Here is a 21,540-nt window from a genome sequence, read left to right as displayed (position 1 = left end):
TGATAAGACACTGTTGTTGAGAATCTCTCTCTCTCTCTCTCTTTTTCCCTTGTGAAAAAAGAAACTTTATAAAAAATTCATAGAAGAAAGGAACACACTCAACATCCATCAAGTAAGTTTGTCATCATATGTGAATGGTTTGTGGCACCTGAAAAATTACAATAGTCACATCAAAGATCACTGATCGCCATAGCAGACACAATAATAATGGAAAAGTTTAAAATATTGCAAAATTTACCAAAATGTGACACAAAGCCAAAGCATTGGAAAAATGGTGCCGATAGAACTGCTTGATGCAGGGTTGCCACAAACCATTCATCCGTAAAATATAATGCAATATCTGTGAAGCACAATAAATAATAATAATAATAAATAAAGTTAAATAAAATAATTCTTTAAAAAATGCTTTACATTTGAGAAGAAAAATAAGATTAATTCATTCACAAGCATCAATCCATTGTAACATTTTGTTGGACTTGGACCCACACTTGCCCAGACCCTTCCTAAGGCCCTGTAACTAAATTGACATTCTTTTTCTCAGATCTGCAAAAGCCATTTGAGCTTCGGGTTGCACAAACATGGTTCTAACAGTGGAAAAAAAATTGTCAAACTTATAACCTGGATGCCTGGATGCATTTGAAGGTACAGATTTACCAAGAACTCATCAGGGTGGCTTAATTTCTTTTCTTGTTTTCATTGCTCACTAGGTTAGTTCACCAAGGAACTGAACTCATTCACTCATGCAACAAATGTTTTTCAAGAGCTTTCTATGTGTCAGGCACTGTTCAAGGGTTTGGGGACATACCACCTTGATGAAGTACTTGCTCTCACAGAGAGTAGTCCAGTAGAATTAACCATATATATCTTCAATTTCCATTTAACCCACAAGAGGTCCTTTTTAATAAAATGAAGTAATGCTGCTCTGCATGACATAGCATTGTTGGGTAGATGTGTTGTTGTCATTGAATGACCAAACATTAACATGTTGATTAATGAATGACTTTATCTATCAACTTGGACAGCACTTTCTGGAAGAATGGCACAAGAAACTTCTACCTATGGCATTGCCTTATTCAATTATCTTATGAATACTTTGAATGTAAAACACAAGCATCTCTACTAAATGTACAAATGAAGAAGGTAAGTCGATAACATGAATTACAAATAAAGACTTGTCAATATTTCCCATGAAATATAGATGGGTTTTCAGGTAAAGCTATTACATTATTGACAATATTATACCACATACCATGCTGTGTTACCAAGAATAATATGTTAGCCTTATATGTTCAATCACTGAGATAGTTTGTCTAATTAATGTCACCTTTAATAATTAATATATTTGTTTAAAAAACAAGTGAATATATCTGTTAGAATATCATTTATAAAATCCAAATCTCCAAATATATGAAAGTCAATCAATATACTATATCATATTAATAGAATAAAGAACAAAAATCACATGATCATCTTCACTGATACAGGAAAAACAATCTGATAAACTCTAATATGCTTTTATGATAGGAAACACTCAAGAAACTAGGAATAGAAGGAAACTTCCTCAATTTGATAAAAACTATCTATGAAAAATGTACATCTATCATTGTACTCAGTGAAGAGAAACTGAATGTTTTTCCCCTGAGATGAGCAAGACAGCTCTCACCACTTCTATTCAACTTTGCACTAGAGGTTCTAACCAGGGCATTTGGGAAAGAAAGCATAATAAAAAACATCCTGACTGTAAAGAAAGAATTAAAATCTCTATTTATACATGGAATGATTTTTTAAGAGAGATTTGCTGTAGGGTACATGTGCTCACCAAAGAGACAGAAACAGAGAGACAGAAAGCAAGAAATAACCCCCCCAGGGGGGATGTTCATGCCACAATCCCTTCTCCTCCATTCTCCTCCTGTGATTTTGTGCATGCACACACACATGCCTGATGCAAGTTTCAAGCTGCCAGGTCTGGGATTTAAACCGTGGTCAACTACATGGGAATCCAGCAACGTAACCATTACACCATCTGCTGGTCCCACATGATCTTGTATATAGAAGATCTTAAGGACTGTACTAAAAAACTACTGTAACTAATGGAAAAGTTCAGCAAGTTTGCGGAGTGTGAGATCATGTATAATAACCAATTGTATTTTTATACACTAGCAATGGATGGACAATCTAAAATGAAGTTAAGAAAGTAATTCTATTTATAATAACTTTGAAAATAAGGTACTTGGGATTCAACTTAAGAAAAAAATTATATAAAATATATACTCTGAAAAGCTTCAATTTATTGGAAGATATTGAAGATCTAAGTAAATGGAAAGAATTTACATTTGTAGAATGAAAACTTTATATTGTTAATTAAGATGTCAGTTCTCCCCAAATTGGTCTACCAATTCAACACAATTCTTATCAAATCCCAGCTATCTTCTTTGCAGAAATTGACAAACTAGCCCTATAATTCATGTGAAATATGGGACCCAGGATAGCCAAAATAATATTGAAAAAGGACAATGCTGGAAAACTCACACTTCATTATTTTTCTGTAACATCAGATGTTCCAGATGATGGTCCACGGCCAAACTATATTCTTCAACAAATATAATTTCTTCTTCACTAAATATTATTTCTTCTTCACTAAAAACAATAGAATTGCACATTTTAATAATGTGAATTTAATAAGATATAAATTAAATCATAATAAAAATAATTTAGGAGACTCTAAAGTTTCATTTCCCAAATATATACCTACTTGCATTCACAACTTCTAGTAATGTTATCATTTCCAAACTGCTTTTTAGTTCTAGTATTATGCGCTGCCTATTGAGGTATAAATATTTGTCTAATTTTCATTTTTAATACATAGTTCTCATCCTAAAATATTGTGTAATTCTCTTTCATGTTTATTTTATGGATAGTACTAAATATAAAGTTATCAAGAAAATATTCATTCTAGGGACCAGCAGTTAGCGTAATGGCTATGTCACTGGACTCCCATATAGTCGACCGTGGTTCGCGTCCCAGACCCGGTGGCTTAAAACTCATGCCAGGTGCGTGTGCGTGCATGCCCAAGATCCTGAAAGGAGAATGGAGGAGAAGGGATTGCGATATGGCCATCCCCCCTGGAGGATGGTTTCTCACTTTCTGTCTCTCTGTCTCTCTCTGTCTGGCGAGCGCACAAACCCTATAGCAAAAAAAAAAGAAAAAAGAAAAAAGAAAATATTCATTCTATATATTTTATTCCATCATTCAGAAGTAATTTAATATTGTTAGAATTAAGTAATATGGTTACTTAGTGCCAACTTAAAATATCCAGATATTTTTCAAATTTGGGTTAAAACCCAGAATTTTCACCCTGATATTTTGAAATTGTTTTTCTCAAACACCACAAAAACTTTTATAGCATTTCAGATCTTATTTATATCACCTTCCCAAACCAAAGAAAGAAAGAATTTCCAACTCTCTTCAAAGTACTGAATTTTTCATTTAATGTTGAGAAATATATCCAAAATTGTTTTTTCTTCATTCTGGGTGTTCTCTATATATGTCTACATAGAGCACTTGAAGCTTCATAAATAATGACTGAAGTTTTATAGTTTTAATTTATGTTTTCCAAAACTAGTCCTCTTATTTTACTAAATATGTTGTTAACGAGCCAGGGCTACAAATACAGATTACAATTATGTCTTTTATCTTAGTCTATTCATGCTTCTATAACAAAAATACCATACACTGGGTAACTTATAAACAACAGAAATGTATTTCTTACAGTTCTAGAGATGGGGAAGTCCAAGATCAAGTTGCCAGCAGACTAGATATCAGGTGAGGGCTTACTTCCTACTTCACAGATGCCACTTTCTTGCTGTATCCTTCCATGGCAGAAGGGGCAAATGAGCTTCCTTCCCCTCTTTTATAAAGATAGTATTCCCATTCCTGAGGAATTTAAACAATGTTGAGATGTAATTTCACCTCCTATAAGTTCTACCCTTTTAATACTATTGCATTGAGGATTAGATGTTTTGTTTGTTTGTTTGTTTGTTTGGGAGAGGTTTTCGCTATAGGGCGCGTGCACTCGCCAGACAGACAGAGAGAGACACAGAGACAGAAAGCGAGAAATCACCCCGCAGGGGGGATGGTCACGCCGCAATCCCTTCTCCTCCATTCTCCTCTTGGGATCTTGGGCACGCATGCACACGCGCCCGGCGTGAGTTTTAAGCCACCGGGTCCGGGATGCAAACTGTGGTCGACTATGTGGGAGTCCAGCGACATAGCCATTACACTAACTGCTGGTTCCCAAGGATTAGATGTTAACATATGAATTCCTGGAGGACACAAACATTAAGACCATAGCATGTTCATATTGATATTATCCCATTACTGATACCTAAAACAATCTATTTCTTTAAAGAATCTTCAAGTAGTTTTATCTAGTTTTTGAATAATTTTATTTTTTTCAAATTTTAGAACATTTTACTTTATTTATTATTATTTTTTTAATGTTTACTTTGGTGGACTTCCATGTATATATATATATATAATCACATATATATATTTGAGAGATTATATACATATATATATTTCTAACTGATAATTGTTTCCTTTGTTTGGACTAAGAGATTTAACAGACTATGATTCTCAATCTAAAAAGATATTTGAGCATTCAATATACCTTTTTTTTTTTTTTTTGAGAGGTTTTAGCTATAGGGCACATAAGCTTACCAGAAAGACAGAGAGACAGAGAGAAAGAAAGTGAGAAATCACCTCTCCCCCAGGGGGATGGCCATGCTGCAATCCCTTCTCCTCTGTTCTCCTCTCAGGATCTTGGGCACACACGTTCACATGCCCAGTGTGAATTTAAGCCACTGGGTCCAGGACTCGAACCACGGTGGACTACATGGGAGTCCAACGACAAAGTCATTACACCAACTGCTGGCCCCAACATACTTATTTTTTATGATATAATTTTGATAACATTTCTTCTTTATAGTCCCATAGGTCCAAATGATTACTAAATACGTATTCAATGAAAATGTTGAGAAATATATCTAAAATTGTTTTTCCTTCATTCTGGGTATTCATATTATAAATTTTGAAATTTTGAAACATTAAAATTTACATTTACATAAGAATTACAACACAGTAGCTAAAAAAGACAAATGAAAACCAAACTATTTAGATACAACAGCAGTATGAAAATGAATTGTGATTCTCTCAAACCAGAGTTTTATAAAGAATACAAAATGTATCTACACTGCTTGCTGGATATTGATCAACTGACCATGGAGTTATAACTATTAATATTTCTTGGATGATGTTATTAGAGGTAGCCCATTTATTGGGGGTTGTTATCTTACAATATTTCACTCAAACTAGTGAATCATACTAAAGTTTGTATTATAAATTATTTATGTTTCTCTAATGAAATTTGCCTTGTGGTAAAGAAGCATTTCAATATTTTAACAACCAATCTGGCCAATAACTATCAGACCTGTCTAAATCTGCCTTAGCCTCTCCTCAGAAGGGACAGGTGAACTCTTAATAAAGGGTCTTTTTTCTTCTTTTTTAAGCTGTTTGCTATAGGGCATGTGCATTCGCCAGAGAGAGTTTGACAATGAGAGGGAAAGTGATAAATCACCCCCTAGAAGGGATGGCCATGCTGCAGTCCCTTCTCTGCCATTCTCCTCCTGGAATTTTAGGCACTCACACACATACACCTGGCATAATTTTCAAGCCACTGGGTCCAGGACTGAAACCACAATCTGCCATGTGAAAGTCCAGCACTTTAATCCCCACACCACCTGCTGGCCCAAAGGGTAATTCTCAATAGAGCTGTCTCCCTTGTAATCTGATGTGTGCTTGATTTATGGAAAACTGACACAATAGAAAGTATTTAGAATAGTGCCGTGACTCTTCTCCAGTATTTTTGCTGTGGATATTGGCCAAGCCAAAGCTGAAGGTTCTATGGCCCTCTTTGGACTATAAGATAGAATCACCACCAATTATTGAGAGGTGGAATGATCCATGGAAACACATCAGCAAAGAAGACTCATCCTCCTCATCCCACTCATGAAAGAGACACACACACATGAATTCTAAGATAGTTCCCAGTAGCAAAAAAACATACTTCAAGGTAAACAAGATAGTCTTTCCACACTGAGTTACATGTATAATGTCCACTACAGTATTATTTATAATTGTAAAACAACAATAAGAGAATAGAATTGTTACATAAATTATGATTTACCCATAAGATACTATGCAGCCTTTTTAAAGAAAAAAAGTCATCTTTCAGTAAAGGTAGAAAATGTAAGTGCCTGTTTTCTTCACTTACCTCATTGATATTCCTCCAAATCAACAGTAGGATAAAATAGTATAATGAAGCCAATTCTATCTACTATGAACCCAGGGAATGGCTCTATCACAAATAAACTTTTGCAAAATATAGCTGTATTTGGACAAATGAGGAGAGAGTTTCCAAAAAGTAATAGGTAATGTTCCAGAGCTCCAATGACCATCCCTCAAAATAAGTGATAAGACATAACAAATCTAATGCCTGCTTAAAACAACAAAAGTTGAAGATACAAGCTAATAGAGGAGGATACTTTATGCTTTGGGGCCTTAGGTTTTTCATTACAGGCTAGAGTAGCCAGCATGTGAGCAAACATTATTTCTTTGGGCCTGGACTCCAATTCCACATGTACTGAGTTCAATAATGCCTTCCACTCCCCAATTCATACCACCTGAAACCTGAGAATATGATCTTTTTTTGGAAATAATTCCTTTGCAAATGAAATCAGTTTGGTGTCCTTCCAGATTTAGAAATCATCTTGGATTTAGAAGGGACTTTAAATCCAATAACTGATGTCTGTATAAGAAGAGGAGAGAGTACAGAGACACACCAAGAAAACCATGTGAAGAAGGAGACAGATTGGAGGGATGCATCTAAAAACCAAGGAACAGAAAGGATTGCTGAGAGATACCCAAAGTTAGGACAATGCAATGGAAGATCATCCTCTGGAGCCTCGACCATGCCAATCCCTTCCATTTTTTTAGCCTCTAGACTACGAGAGAATACATTTCTCCTGTTTTAAGCGACCAAGTCTGTGGTGATTTGTTATAGCAGGACAAGGAAATTGTTATACCATATAAAAAGAACTGGAATGTCATGAAGGAGAGAGAGGGGAGTATTAAGTAGCTTCGTAGTGGTGACCAAAGTGGACTAAATAGAATAGATATCAACACCAAATTATTAAATGCAAAAAAAAAAAAATCTATGCTCTTAGCCTTCAGTGTGCACCACAAAGGGAGACTGAATACTGTGAGCTCCTCTGGATGAGCTTCTCACTGCAATTAAGGGAGGCTAAAAGTTAAGGAGGTTTTGTGCTATACATGGTTTTAAGCGGATTTTAAGCTGCCAGATACCTCAGATGACTCCTCATTCCTCAACTCCCATCCCTCTCCACATGCTTTGCAAGCCAAATGCAGGCTTGCAAGGAACCTACCTTAGTCGAAGATGAATAATAAGTAAAGGATACAACATGTTGATAGATTCTACCAGATAATACATAGGTACAAAGGGGAGCTAGGTAAAGAAGCATGCATTCAAAAGGCAATTGAATAGTGTATGGAAGAATTACTTTTAGGAGCAGAATAAAATATCAGGCAAATACTTTACCATACCAACAAAGAAATAGAAGTAACAAGGAATTTTTTTCTAAGTACAAAGAAAAGGCTAAAAGCATGGATTAAAGGTTCAATTGGAGAAATGACATAATAAGGGATAAAAGCATGAAAAACATTGAGGAAAGGAACTGAATATAATATCAATAGAAATGAAACAAATAATAGTGAACAAGCTTTCTTTGAAAATTTCATGAAATGAAATGAAATACAAAAACGATGAACACGAGAGAGGAGTTGGTTAGGTATGATAAACAATGCAGAGGCAGCATGAACATAATTGTAATTGTTTCTTATGGTAACAAAACTCATGAACAACAACAAAAACATTCAAGCATATTTCTTAACCTGAAACAAGATAAAATTCAAAAAGAAAGGGCATACCTTGTCCTAGACAAAAAATAGAGAGCTATAGATAGCTGTAGCTATAGATCGTCACTGCAGCTTGCTATTTGTGTTATAGAACTTCAAAGAAAAGGAAATACTTCAGGCATGTGACAAAAAAAGCAAGTAGAAAAAATTATGGAAACACATTTCTCCAAATTAGCAACATTTGATGACAGAAAGAGGTAGTGAAACAGTGTCTACAGTTACGAGGCATAAGTGTGTGTGTGTGTGTGTGTGTGAGATTGAAGAATTTGATTAAATGTATTGTCGCTATGAAAAGGCAACAGAGGGACCAGCAGATGGCATAATGGTTACGTTGCTGGGCTCCCATGTAGTCAACTGAGGTTTCAGTCCCAGACCTGGCAGCTTAAAACTTGCTCCAGGGACCAGCAGATGGTGTGATGGTTACATCACTGGACTCCCATGTAGTTGACCGCGGTTTGAGTCCCGGACCCGGTGGCTTAAACTCACACAGGGTGCAAGTGTGTGCATGCCCAAGATCCCGAATAAAGGAGAAGGAATGGGGGGCGTGGCCATACCCCTGGGGGGTGATTTCTCACTTTCTGTCTCTATGTCTACAGTATGGCCATCCCCTCTGGAGAGTGATTTCTAACTTTCTGTCTGTTTCTCTGGTGAGTGAACCTGTCCTATAGCAAAAATTTCTCCAAAAAAAAAAAAAAAGGCAACAGAGAGATTTATCAGCATAAAAGTTCTCATATAGGCCATCCTTATAAAAATGACTAGATAATTAATCCAGCAAGCAAGATAGGGATGTGGAAGAAAGTTTAAGTTTATAAATACTGTTATGTTTTTAGTAACAAATACTAGTTTCTCTAGTTGAAAATCAACAAATACAAATGCAATTATATTATATTAAAGAATAATAGAAAGCATGGGACCAGCAATTGGTGTAATGGTTATGTTGCTGGACTCCCATGTAGTTGACTGTGGCTCAAGTCCCAGAACCAGTGGCTTAAACTCATGCCGGGCACCTGTGTGTGAGTGCCCAAGATCCTGAGAAGAGAATGGAAGAGAAGGGACTATGGCATGGCTATCCTCTCTCGGGGGGTGATTTCTCATTTTCTGTCTCTCTGTCTCTCTCTGTCTTTCTGATGAGCGCACGTGCCCTATAGCAAAAACTTCTCCAAAAAAATAAGAGAAAGCAGATAAATAAAACCAATGAGATTACAAACATAAAATTAAAAATAAGTAAAAAAGATAAACTAACCTATTAAATAAAATTTAATCTCAAGTTGGATTAAAAAATAAGATCCAATTTTACATTACATAAACAAGAAATAGCCTCAAGAAAAGAATTAGTTCACGTCGAACCTCGGTTGCAAAACTGTAGGCTGATAAAATTTATGTCATTTGAAGGTATATTTTGTGATCATTTGTTATGAGCAGAAAGAGGCTAAAAAATAGGAAGCTTGATCAAAAGTCTTAAGTAAGCAATTAGACCCCAAACATCCTTCTCCATCCTGTATAGCCAAGAGACTGTCACTTCCCATCCTGGCAGAAGACTAGAGGTTGACTCTCTGAAGAAGCTAAAGCAGAAATGTTCTGGAACATCAGGCAAAGCTAAAGTAAAGGGTAAGTTACTGTGCTGAATAGTAAAATATGATGCCTGTGATGCTGACCCACATGTGAAGGTTCTCTGTTCTCGTCTGGAGACCTCTCTAAATGCACCAGGTGCATGTGTGCCCATGATCCAGAGGTGGCTGAACTTGAGGATGGATGTTGGCATCAAGACCCGGTTGGGATGCTGTCTCTCTTTCTCTCTCTTACTTACAAAATGAATAAATTAATTAAATCAACCTTCAACAAAAAATAGTAGGATCAGCCAGGGGCAGGGTGGTTAAAGAAGGCAGCTGGATCCCACATGGCTGCCTGCTCAGTTTGAGTTCTATACCCAGTGGCTTAAAAAACACACCAGGCATGTGTACGTGTGTGCCCAAAATCCTGAGAAGAGAATAAAGGAAAAGGTATTTGGCATGGCCATCCCCACCCCAGGGAGTGATTTCTCACTTTCCTTCTCTCTCTGTCTCTCTCTGGTGAGTACACAAGCCCTATAGTAAACTAAAGTAAAAATAAGAATAAAGGAAGCTACCTTTAAAGCCATAAACTGAATAATGAAACTCTTTCTACCTCTTTCGCTCAACTCCCATAACGCTGGAAGCCAGGTACAAATTCTTCAAGAAGAGCTTGGAGAACTCTACATTAGGGAAATTGATCAGCCTAGGAAAAACTGTGTATGGATATTGACGTGCGTTCTTGAAAATCAGATGTGCTATGGTTTGAAATGTGTCCTTCAAAAACTTATGTATTGATATTTGGTTGCATTGTGAAGGTAGCAATACAGTGGAAATGTAATCTGACTATGAAATCAAGAGGTAGGGTCTTTGGGAAGGTGATTAGGATTAAATAAGGTTATCAGGATGGGGCCCCTGTAAATGAAAACTGGTGTGTTCATTAAGATAGGAAATGAGATGGACACAGAGACATGGACATAAGCAAGCTCTTGCCATGTGATACCTTGCATTGCCTCAGAACTCTGAAGCTCTTTCTAACAAGAAAATTTCACTAGATTAAACTCCTTCATCTTGCATCTCCAAAACTTTGACCTAAATAAACCTCTTTATAAATCACTTAAATTCCATGACCAGAAGATGGCATAATGGTTACACTGCTGGATTCCCACACAGTCTACCACAGTTTGAGTCCTGTACCCACCCGGTGGTTTGAAACTCACTATGGTGTGTGCATGTGTGCCCAAAATCCTGAGAGGAGAATAAAGGAGAAGGAATTGTGATGCAGCCATCATCCCCGGGGGATAGGGGGTGATTTCTGACTTTCTGTTTATCTGTTTCTCTCTCTCTTTCTCTGATGAGTACATACACCCTATAGCAAAAATCTCTCAAAATAAAATTAAATTAAAATTAATCACTCAGATTCAGGTGTTCAGTTTTTAGCAACCCAAAAGACTAAAACAAATTGGTTGCGTTCTTACCTGATTACCCTACAGTAAAATCACCTTCTTGGCAGGTACCATCCAAACAAGACCTTTCTATTAGCATTTTAGTGCCTTGTTCTTAATATTTACAAACATCAAAGATCACCAGAGGGGCCAGCTGATGGCTGGATCCCATGTGGCCAATGTGCAATTCAAGTCCCAGCTCCAAAGGCTTGAAAAAATGTCAGACGTGTGTGCATGTCCAAAATTCCAAGAGAAGAATGGAGGAGAAGGGATTGGAGTGTGGCAATGCCCCGGGGGGCGCTTTCCTGCTTTCCCCCTCTCTCTCTCTCTCTCCCTCTCTCTCTGTCACTTTCCGGCAAGAGCACATGCCTTACAGCAAACTAAAACAAAACAAACAAAAAACAAAGAGTAGTACAAAGAACATGGTTTGTACTAGTTTGAGACTCCAAGCATGTAGCTTCTCTTTTTCAGTTTTTAAAGTTTATTTTATGTTGAAATTATGAACTAGAGAGATAAGAAATTAGAGGGTATTTTTGTTTAAGAAAAAAAATAACAGATGCATATATTTTAGGAGCTGTTAAATGGAAGCTCTCCTTGCTTGCCTTCCAAGTGGGCTGTTCTGACCCATGCCCTCTTCTCCAACATTCCTCCTCTTACCAGCATTATTTATCCTTATTTCCTTGCTGACGTGGCTCTGAGAGACAAGGAGGCATACTGAGGTCACTCCGGAAGTCCCTGCTAGAATCAGGAAGACAGCCAAGGTTTTAGACTCCACATCTCTGATGAAATCGATAGACCATGCTCTTGCCCTGCCCTGGCCCTCGCCTCAGCAAGTGCCCCGCTTGGTGCTGAGAAGCAGCAAAGCAAGGCTGGTGCTGCTAAGAGAAGCTCGATTTTTGTACTTCCTGGGCATGTAAGCCTGGAAAAATTCCTATCCAAAATGTAAAAATAGTAGGCATTCATCACTTCTCATCTCCTAAATAGGTAAGAAAGAGCAATAATTCTGGTGTGTAGCTTTAAGTGCTGTCGCAGAAACCACTGTCAAAAGCAAGGAAGGCCGTACTTGTATCCCTTAACCCCATGAATAATTTCTTCTTTTTGTATAGTTCTCATTGAACTGGAAGGGAAAAGTCATTGTCCCAAAGATGAGCTAAATGCAAAAGAAAGTAAAGCCAACACAGGTTTGGAAGCCTGATGAGGATATTTTTACAGAACACCAGGATTTCATTTTGATGTGTACGCCTATGATTTTTTTTTTCCTTTTTTTTTTTAGAGAGATTTTTGCTGTAGGGCACGTGCACTTGCTGGAGAGACAGAGAGACAGAAAGCGATAAATCACTTCCCAGGGGGGATGGCCATGCCACAATAGGTATTTGGCATGGCCATCCCCACCCCAGGGAGTGATTTCTCACTTTCCTTCTCTCTCTGTCTCTCTCTGGTGAGTACACAAGCCCTATAGTAAACTAAAGTAAAAATAAGAATAAAGGAAGCTACCTTTAAAGCCATAAACTGAATAATGAAACTCTTTCTACCTCTTTCGCTCAACTCCCATAACGCTGGAAGCCAGGTACAAATTCTTCAAGAAGAGCTTGGAGAACTCTACATTAGGGAAATTGATCAGCCTAGGAAAAACTGTGTATGGATATTGACGTGCGTTCTTGAAAATCAGATGTGCTATGGTTTGAAATGTGTCCTTCAAAAACTTATGTATTGATATTTGGTTGCATTGTGAAGGTAGCAATACAGTGGAAATGTAATCTGACTATGAAATCAAGAGGTAGGGTCTTTGGGAAGGTGATTAGGATTAAATAAGGTTATCAGGATGGGGCCCCTGTAAATGAAAACTGGTGTGTTCATTAAGATAGGAAATGAGATGGACACAGAGACATGGACATAAGCAAGCTCTTGCCATGTGATACCTTGCATTGCCTCAGAACTCTGAAGCTCTTTCTAACAAGAAAATTTCACTAGATTAAACTCCTTCATCTTGCATCTCCAAAACTTTGACCTAAATAAACCTCTTTATAAATCACTTAAATTCCATGACCAGAAGATGGCATAATGGTTACACTGCTGGATTCCCACACAGTCTACCACAGTTTGAGTCCTGTACCCACCCGGTGGTTTGAAACTCACTATGGTGTGTGCATGTGTGCCCAAAATCCTGAGAGGAGAATAAAGGAGAAGGAATTGTGATGCAGCCATCATCCCCGGGGGATAGGGGGTGATTTCTGACTTTCTGTTTATCTGTTTCTCTCTCTCTTTCTCTGATGAGTACATACACCCTATAGCAAAAATCTCTCAAAATAAAATTAAATTAAAATTAATCACTCAGATTCAAGTGTTCAGTTTTTAGCAACCCAAAAGACTAAAACAAATTGGTTGCGTTCTTACCTGATTACCCTACAGTAAAATCACCTTCTTGGCAGGTACCATCCAAACAAGACCTTTCTATTAGCATTTTAGTGCCTTGTTCTTAATATTTACAAACATCAAAGATCACCAGAGGGGCCAGCTGATGGCTGGATCCCATGTGGCCAATGTGCAATTCAAGTCCCAGCTCCAAAGGCTTGAAAAAATGTCAGACGTGTGTGCATGTCCAAAATTCCAAGAGAAGAATGGAGGAGAAGGGATTGGAGTGTGGCAATGCCCCTGGGGGCGCTTTCCTGCTTTCCCTCTCTCTCTCTCTCTCCCTCTCTCTCTGTCACTTTCCGGCAAGAGCACATGCCTTACAGCAAACTAAAACAAAACAAACAAAAAACAAAGAGTAGTACAAAGAACATGGTTTGTACTAGTTTGAGACTCCAAGCATGTAGCTTCTCTTTTTCAGTTTTTAAAGTTTATTTTATGTTGAAATTATGAACTAGAGAGATAAGAAATTAGAGGGTATTTTTGTTTAAGAAAAAAAATAACAGATGCATATATTTTAGGAGCTGTTAAATGGAAGCTCTCCTTGCTTGCCTTCCAAGTGGGCTGTTCTGACCCATGCCCTCTTCTCCAACATTCCTCCTCTTACCAGCATTATTTATCCTTATTTCCTTGCTGACGTGGCTCTGAGAGACAAGGAGGCATACTGAGGTCACTCCGGAAGTCCCTGCTAGAATCAGGAAGACAGCCAAGGTTTTAGACTCCACATCTCTGATGAAATCGATAGACCATGCTCTTGCCCTGCCCTGGCCCTCGCCTCAGCAAGTGCCCCGCTTGGTGCTGAGAAGCAGCAAAGCAAGGCTGGTGCTGCTAAGAGAAGCTCGATTTTTGTACTTCCTGGGCATGTAAGCCTGGAAAAATTCCTATCCAAAATGTAAAAATAGTAGGCATTCATCACTTCTCATCTCCTAAATAGGTAAGAAAGAGCAATAATTCTGGTGTGTAGCTTTAAGTGCTGTCGCAGAAACCACTGTCAAAAGCAAGGAAGGCCGTACTTGTATCCCTTAACCCCATGAATAATTTCTTCTTTTTTTATAGTTCTCATTGAACTGGAAGGGGAAAGTCATTGTCCCAAAGATGAGCTAAATGCAAAAGAAAGTAAAGCCAACACAGGTTTGGAAGCCTGATGAGGATATTTTTACAGAACACCAGGATTTCATTTTGATGTGTACGCCTATGATTTTTTTTTTCCTTTTTTTTTTTAGAGAGATTTTTGCTGTAGGGCACGTGCACTTGCTGGAGAGACAGAGAGACAGAAAGCGATAAATCACTTCCCAGGGGGGATGGCCATGCCACAATCCCTTTTCCTCCAGTCTCCTAGCAGGATTTTGGGCACATATTCACATGTACTTATGATGAGTCTCAAGCCTCCAGGTTCAGGACTGGAACTACAGTCAGCCATGTGGGAGTCCAGTGACACAACCACGATACCATCTGCTAGTTCCTACATCTGTGAGTTTTAAATAAGCAAAGCAGATCCCTTTGGGAAATAGACAGTTATCCTAGATTATGGACTAGCTAGTGGAACAAGAAATCCACAAGAACCACCTAAGTATGTAATCCCAGCAAGAAAAAAAATACAACTAAACTAATTAGGCAGAGACTAAAACTTCAGTGAGGGACAGTAGAAAGAACTCAGACTTTGGAGTCACTGTTGGGTTCAAGTGAGAGTTGTTTAAATATATACTGAGCAAGCTACTTAACATGGCTGAGCCTGTTTATCAACTCTAGGATGAGAACCATAACAATACTAGTGGCAAAACTTGTGAGCCTATAAAGAAATAGGTGAAAATTCCTCATGAGCGGTACACAGTGCCTGTTAGTCCCCCCTTTTCACTCCTGCTGCCCACTACAGTAGTCACACTGCTGGTCACCACATTTTTCTTTCTTCTCCCAAGTACAGAGTGCAATCACACTTTTTGTTCCCTTGAAAATAGGTATGGCCATGTGATTCATTTCAGCCAATGAGATCTGAGCAGCAGTAGTACATCAATTCCAAGCTGAAGCTTAAATTTAAGACATGCCATCGCCATCTGTGTATTTTTTGTCTTTGATAGCAACTGATAATATTCCAGATAGTGAACAGCTTGGTGTCAGGAATGAAAATGATACAACAAAATTCACAAAAGACAGGTAGTATGAATGAGAAACAAAACCTTTGTTATTTTAAGCCACTGAGTTTCATTTATTTATTTATTTTTAAGACAAGGCCTCTAGATGTCATGGTCATCCTGCCTCAACCTCCAGAGGTACTATAGACATACTGGGTTTTAAAGGTGGGCTAGGAATTTAACCTAGGCTCCCTGAACTGCTGCAATTTTTTTTTTCTTTTAGCTCTTTTTTACTGCAACATAACCTACATCTTCCTGATTGTCTCATGTCTTTTAAGTAATGCATTTATCAGCATCTTGCTAATTCATTCCACAAATATGTGTTGAACAAATACCAAGCACTGTGCTAGATTCTGAGAAATGCAGGATACCAATCTTTGCCCTCAAGGAGCTCATAGTAGGAGGAGAATCATGGAGGACATTTTCAGGTGTCCTTTAAAAATACCCCCATGCTATTACCATGTTTAGTTATAGCCAAGGTTGGAAACCACTGCTTCTCTGTACATTGAATCCTTTCTATGTGTCCTAATTGCCTGCAGATTTTTATAACAGAGAAGCTAGAACTTGTACTAAGAGGCATGTGGACATAAATAACCTACTCTGCAGAAATAATAATTAATGTGATTTATTCCTAAGCACAAATGCATGTGACCAGGCCCAGGAAAGAGGCAAACATGCCTTTTTCATGGTGATCAGATTCAGGGTTTCCTTTTATCAGATTCTGAGAGTGAGAGACAAGTTTTGGATTTGCTAAAAGAGTTCTTTCATTGGTCTGGCCTAAAAAGGGCAGGACATATGGAATCATAGGTGGGTTTTACAATTGTTAGGTGGGTGATTGGAAAGGAAGGTCTGTGTTTCAGGAAGGCATCTGCAAAGAGCGTACTTTAACAAAGGTAAGGGGGCTTGTATACATCACATGATAGTGTCCTAAAGACTGGATGTTGAAAGAGTCCTGTTATCAATTGGGCCAAAATAGTCTGTTAAAGTTTGTGGATGTGACTAACCCCAGGACCTTTGGAAAGAACTTTGGAAATAGGAAAAAACAGTCAGACTTCTGTCCTCAGGCAGAATGGTAGGTGGTGATGTATGTGAAAAGAATAAAGAAAGAGGTGGTTAAACTGACAGTGTAAATATGAGTACTTCCTCTTCTCCTAGGTTGCCCACAACTTCCTGGCTCACTTTCCTCTCTTTTTTTTTTTTTTCACTATAGGGCTCATGAGCTCGCCAGACAGACAGAGAGAGAAGTAGAGACAGAAAGCGAGAAATCACCCCCCAGGGGGGATGGTCACACCGCAATCCCTTCTCCTCCTTTCTCCTCTTGGGATCTTGGGCACGCATGCACACGTGCCCGGCGTGAGTTAAGCAACCGGGTCCGGGACACGAACCGTGGCTGACTACATGGGAGTTCAGTGACATAGCCATTACGCTAACTGCTGGTTCCCCCACTTTTGCCTCTTGATAATTTACTAGAATTTTTTTTCCTTTAGACTGATTGTCAAGTCAAAAACAATATAAAATTGCAATTATTACTGTAACTCTATAACCATTTCCCTTTAAGAAAATTCTGCAATAACAAAAAAAGAAAGAAAGAAAGAAAGAAAGAAATTTTTTCCTCTTCCTTTCTTTTTTTAAAAGACAGCGTCTGGCCATGTCAGTGTCTTCCCATCTCAACCTCCCAGCTAAGACTGCAGACACACATGACCAAGCCAAATTCTTTTATAGACAGAGTTTCGAGTTTTAATGTAGGGTGCACTATATTGAACTGGCCAGCTTTGAGATCGAGATACTCCTGACTTAGCCTCCTTGAGTTCCTGGGATTTACAGGTGTGTAACACCATGCCTAGCCCTCAGGGTAGACAGGGAATAGAGTCCAGTCCTCTCATGTGGACCCAGCCTTCAGAGCACATCATCTCAGCACACACACCACCACAGCTGGGCCAGCAATGAACTTCTAATTGTGGAATTATAGGCATAATGCCACATTAGGATGTAATTTTAGATGGGGCAAATGGTTCTTCTCAACCCTATGTTAAATCATGCCATTCTAGGTTGCTAAGTGAAAATGATGTGAGTGCCTATCAAAATTATTAGTCATTCCTTTATTAGTTCTATATTTAAAATTTCTTATTAGCAGGTTTGGCAGGTGGAATGGTGGTTAAAGGCACTAGATTCCCACATGGCTGACTGTGATTGAAGTCCCAGATCTGGCAGTTTGCTTTCTCACTTTCCTTTTCACTGTGTGTGTGTGTCTCTCTCTAGTCAAATTTTTAAAAATAATAATAACAAATGGAATTAAATAAATAATTCTTTTTTTAAAAAAAAAGCCTTATTTGCTTAAATATGATTCCATTTTTTAAAAGATTTTTGCCATAGGATGTGTGAGCTCACTGGAGAAAGACAGAAAGAGACAGAGAGAGAGAGAGAAAGTGAGAAATCAATCCTTAGGAGGGATGGCCACACTGTAATCTCTTCTCCTCTGTTCTCCTCTGCAGATTTTAGGCATGCATGCACATGCACCCAACACATTTTTCAAGTCACCAGGTCTAGGATTCGAATTGCAGAGTCAGTCATATGGGATTCAGCGCCTTAACCACCACACCATCTGCTGACCCCATAATTTTTAAAAATGTATTACTGAGTTTTGAAAGCCTTCTCTCCAGGATTACAAAAAGAGCCCACCATTCTTAACTGGTAATTACTAATGATTCCCATAAACTGTGTGTTCAAATAAATCATACAGTTAATATGATAGAAGGATATGTATGCCAACTAGTGTTTATACTTAAACAGATATCTTTAAAACATAGGAGATGGCTCTTTAGTAATAATTTATGGAAAGTGGGAACCAGCAGTTAGCGTAATGGCTATGTCGCTGGACTCCCACGTAGTCGACCACAGTTCGTGTCCCGGACCCGGTGGCTTAAAACTCACGCCGGGCGCGTGTGAGTGCGTGCCCAAGATCCCGAGAGGAGAATGGAGGAGAAGGGATTGCGGCGTGACCATTCCCCCTGGGGGGTGATTTCTCGCTTTCTGTCTCTATGTCTCTCTCTGTCTGGCGAGTGCACGCGCCCTACAGTGAAAATCTCTCCAAAAAAAAAATAATAATAATAATTTATGGAAAGTTACACATTGATTAATCTACTTAAATCTCTTAGCATGTAAGTTGGTCAATGCTACTGTCTTATAACTTATCATTTGGTGGTAGTAAATTTTCTCATGACGCTCCATTTTCATCGTAATCAGGCAATGAGGACTGTGGATCTGGGCCACCTACAGGTATTATCCAGTTCTTCTACTGATTTCATATTGTGTGACTTGGACAAATGACAGGCCATCTTTCTTCATTACTTCAACAATGGCAGTTCTAGCCTTTCCAATTGTCATGGCAGTTGATAGTTAAGTTCTTAATCAACTGTGAAACCTTCAGTCCAATGTGGATTGCATTGAGATGCTTTGGAATTTTGTGTCAAATACATCTAGTCACTCACCCAACATCTATTTCTCACTTCTCTGTTACTGAGGGTACCCTGATCTTCTAAAAGTTAGCCATGAGCCCAGCTAAAATACTTTATCCCTCCTTGCAGATAGCTATGAGCAGGTGACCAACTTGTGACCAGTGAAATGTAAGTGAAGTTTTAACAGTGTTCATTCCTAAACAAAGAGGCTAATTTTAGCAAGGAGGCCTTTCACCTTTCACCTTTCATTCCTTTCCTTCTTTCTTCTTGCAACACAGCTGTGATGACTCAAAGAAATAACCATTTTGTGGCCATTAGGATAAAAGCCATCCATGAACTAAGACAGATCAAAGAATCTAGGTTCCTTGGTGGCCTCATGAAGTATTGTATAACTTCTGGACAGTCTGCTTTCACACTTCATTTTACATGAGAAAAGTAAACCTTTGTTAGGCTAAATCACTGAGGATGAATTTCTGTTATATACCAATGCAGGCCCAGCCAATACAACCTACGAATTCAAGAGGTCTTCATCTGGGCTTCATTCCCCTTCCCACAAAATGGAAAGTCAGGGTCATGCGAGTTGACCAAATAACATTTATAAACTTTATAAGAGGTATCACTCCTTCCATGTAGCCTGAGGCATCCACTGCCTCAGCAAAGATTAGGATTATTTATTGTTGTTGTTGTTGTATTTTTAATTACTAAAAGGCACAGCACCTGTGCTTGCAAGAGAGCCAGAAAAGGAAGAAACCACCCTCTCGACTAGTGGGATGTGGCCACACCACAATCCTTTCTCCATTTCTCCTTCCTGTAGGGATTTTGGGTTTGCATACACACCTGACCAGCATGTTTCTCAAGTTGCCAAAGCCAGGATTCTAATCGGTCAGCCACGTGGGATCTAACTCAATAAACTACCCAATTATTGGTGACCCAGGGCTGTTAAACCAGAAAAGCTAAGACAAAGACAAAGTAAAAGTAAAGCCTAATAATTTGAGGTTCCATTGGCATAGAAAAGGCAGAATAAATGCACAATTGTTTTGTTTGTTTCTAAAATAGTTTCAAAACAATGAATTGGTTTCTCCCAACTATCAATTACTGGATTGTTTTAGAAACATTGTCAACTTATATCTGTAATCCTATTTGTGTGTTTGAAACAATTGCAATGATCTTTTTTGACTCAAATTGGCTCCTCTTTGGGAGCCTCTTTGAATTGTTTCCTTAGTCTTTTTGATGCAACCCTAGTTGTGACTGAGAACATCCTTGCATTCTGTTAAATATTTACAGATATAATGATATGATAGATAGATAGATATTTGAGATTTCTTTCAACTATGACTGTTGAGTCGATTATTGTTCATGATGGGGATGCTCCATAGAGGTCTATTATACTATTTTCTTAAATTTGTGTATGTTTGACATTTTCCAAAATAAAAAGTAAATATAAAAAGTTCAGCTTATGACTTTCAAAATAGAGTTTAAAAACCCTTAGCAAGACAATAGTCTTGAAAGTCTGGCCTTGTTGGGAAAAAAAAGAGATTTTTAAATCCCCAAGAGGCTCCCCTTTACTTCCCAAGAATAGGCAGAGATCTGAGTGTAGACCTGTACTCTTAAGTCAGAGGTAGAGAGCTTTCTGGTCGCTACCAACATTCCCTTAAGCCTGAGGAGGCATGCTGAAACTCTCCCTGGTGAGAAGGTGGCAAGGATAGAGAGTAGGAAGAGTGGAAACTGGGAAGCTGCACTGGGTACCCTTGGCAGCTTTGCTGGTGGTCCCAGGGCTGGGCAAGAAGGTCTCCTGCAGTAACTGGTTGGCCTCATCTTCTGCTTTGGCTCAGATTCACCCTTCTAATCTCCTACAAGCCTCACTTGATTTCTTGATCAAGGTGATCTTGCTTTCCAGACAAGGTGTGAAGGAGCACTGGGTTGGGAGTCCTGGAGTCATTATCTGCACCCTGTCAGTGATTCAGAATGACACTGTCTTGGGTCTCAGTTTCATCACTCATGGAAAGAAAGGTCAGCCTGAAAGACTAAAGCCCCTTACATGTCCCAAACATCCAAGTCGGTGATTAGAGGAATCCTGGACCCAAGAGCCTGTCCTGCAGGCCTCCATGCCTTTTTCCTGAACGTCCCTTCCACCATTGCACATTGCATCGCCTCCTAAAGATGTAACAGCTATCACTTTTTGCAGATAATTGGAGAAGAGATGTCCAGTTTAGGTGACCGCCAACTTGACAGCAGTTTCAGGCTTTGGGAATAAGGTGTGTCACCGACCTGTGTGATTTCTCCTCTCTGCCCTTGCTCGCCTGCAAATCCTGACCCCCAGCCCCACTGCGGAGAAATCTCCTAAGAGACCGCTGCCGGCGGCGCCTCTGCGCCCAGGAGGCGTGGAGCAGAGGACTCGGAGCTGAGCGCTCTGCGGCTCTGCTCCCAGCTCCCAGCCGAGAGGGAGGGGCCAGAGGGGGCCGGGCAGCGCCAGACGCGGAGAGCCAGGCTCACGGCGGGGCCA

This window comes from Tupaia chinensis, unplaced genomic scaffold (assembly GCF_000334495.1).
Source record: "Tupaia chinensis unplaced genomic scaffold, TupChi_1.0 Scaffold000029_1, whole genome shotgun sequence".
Taxonomy (NCBI): domain Eukaryota; kingdom Metazoa; phylum Chordata; class Mammalia; order Scandentia; family Tupaiidae; genus Tupaia; species Tupaia belangeri.
Note: the sequence above shows the minus strand (reverse complement) of the source record.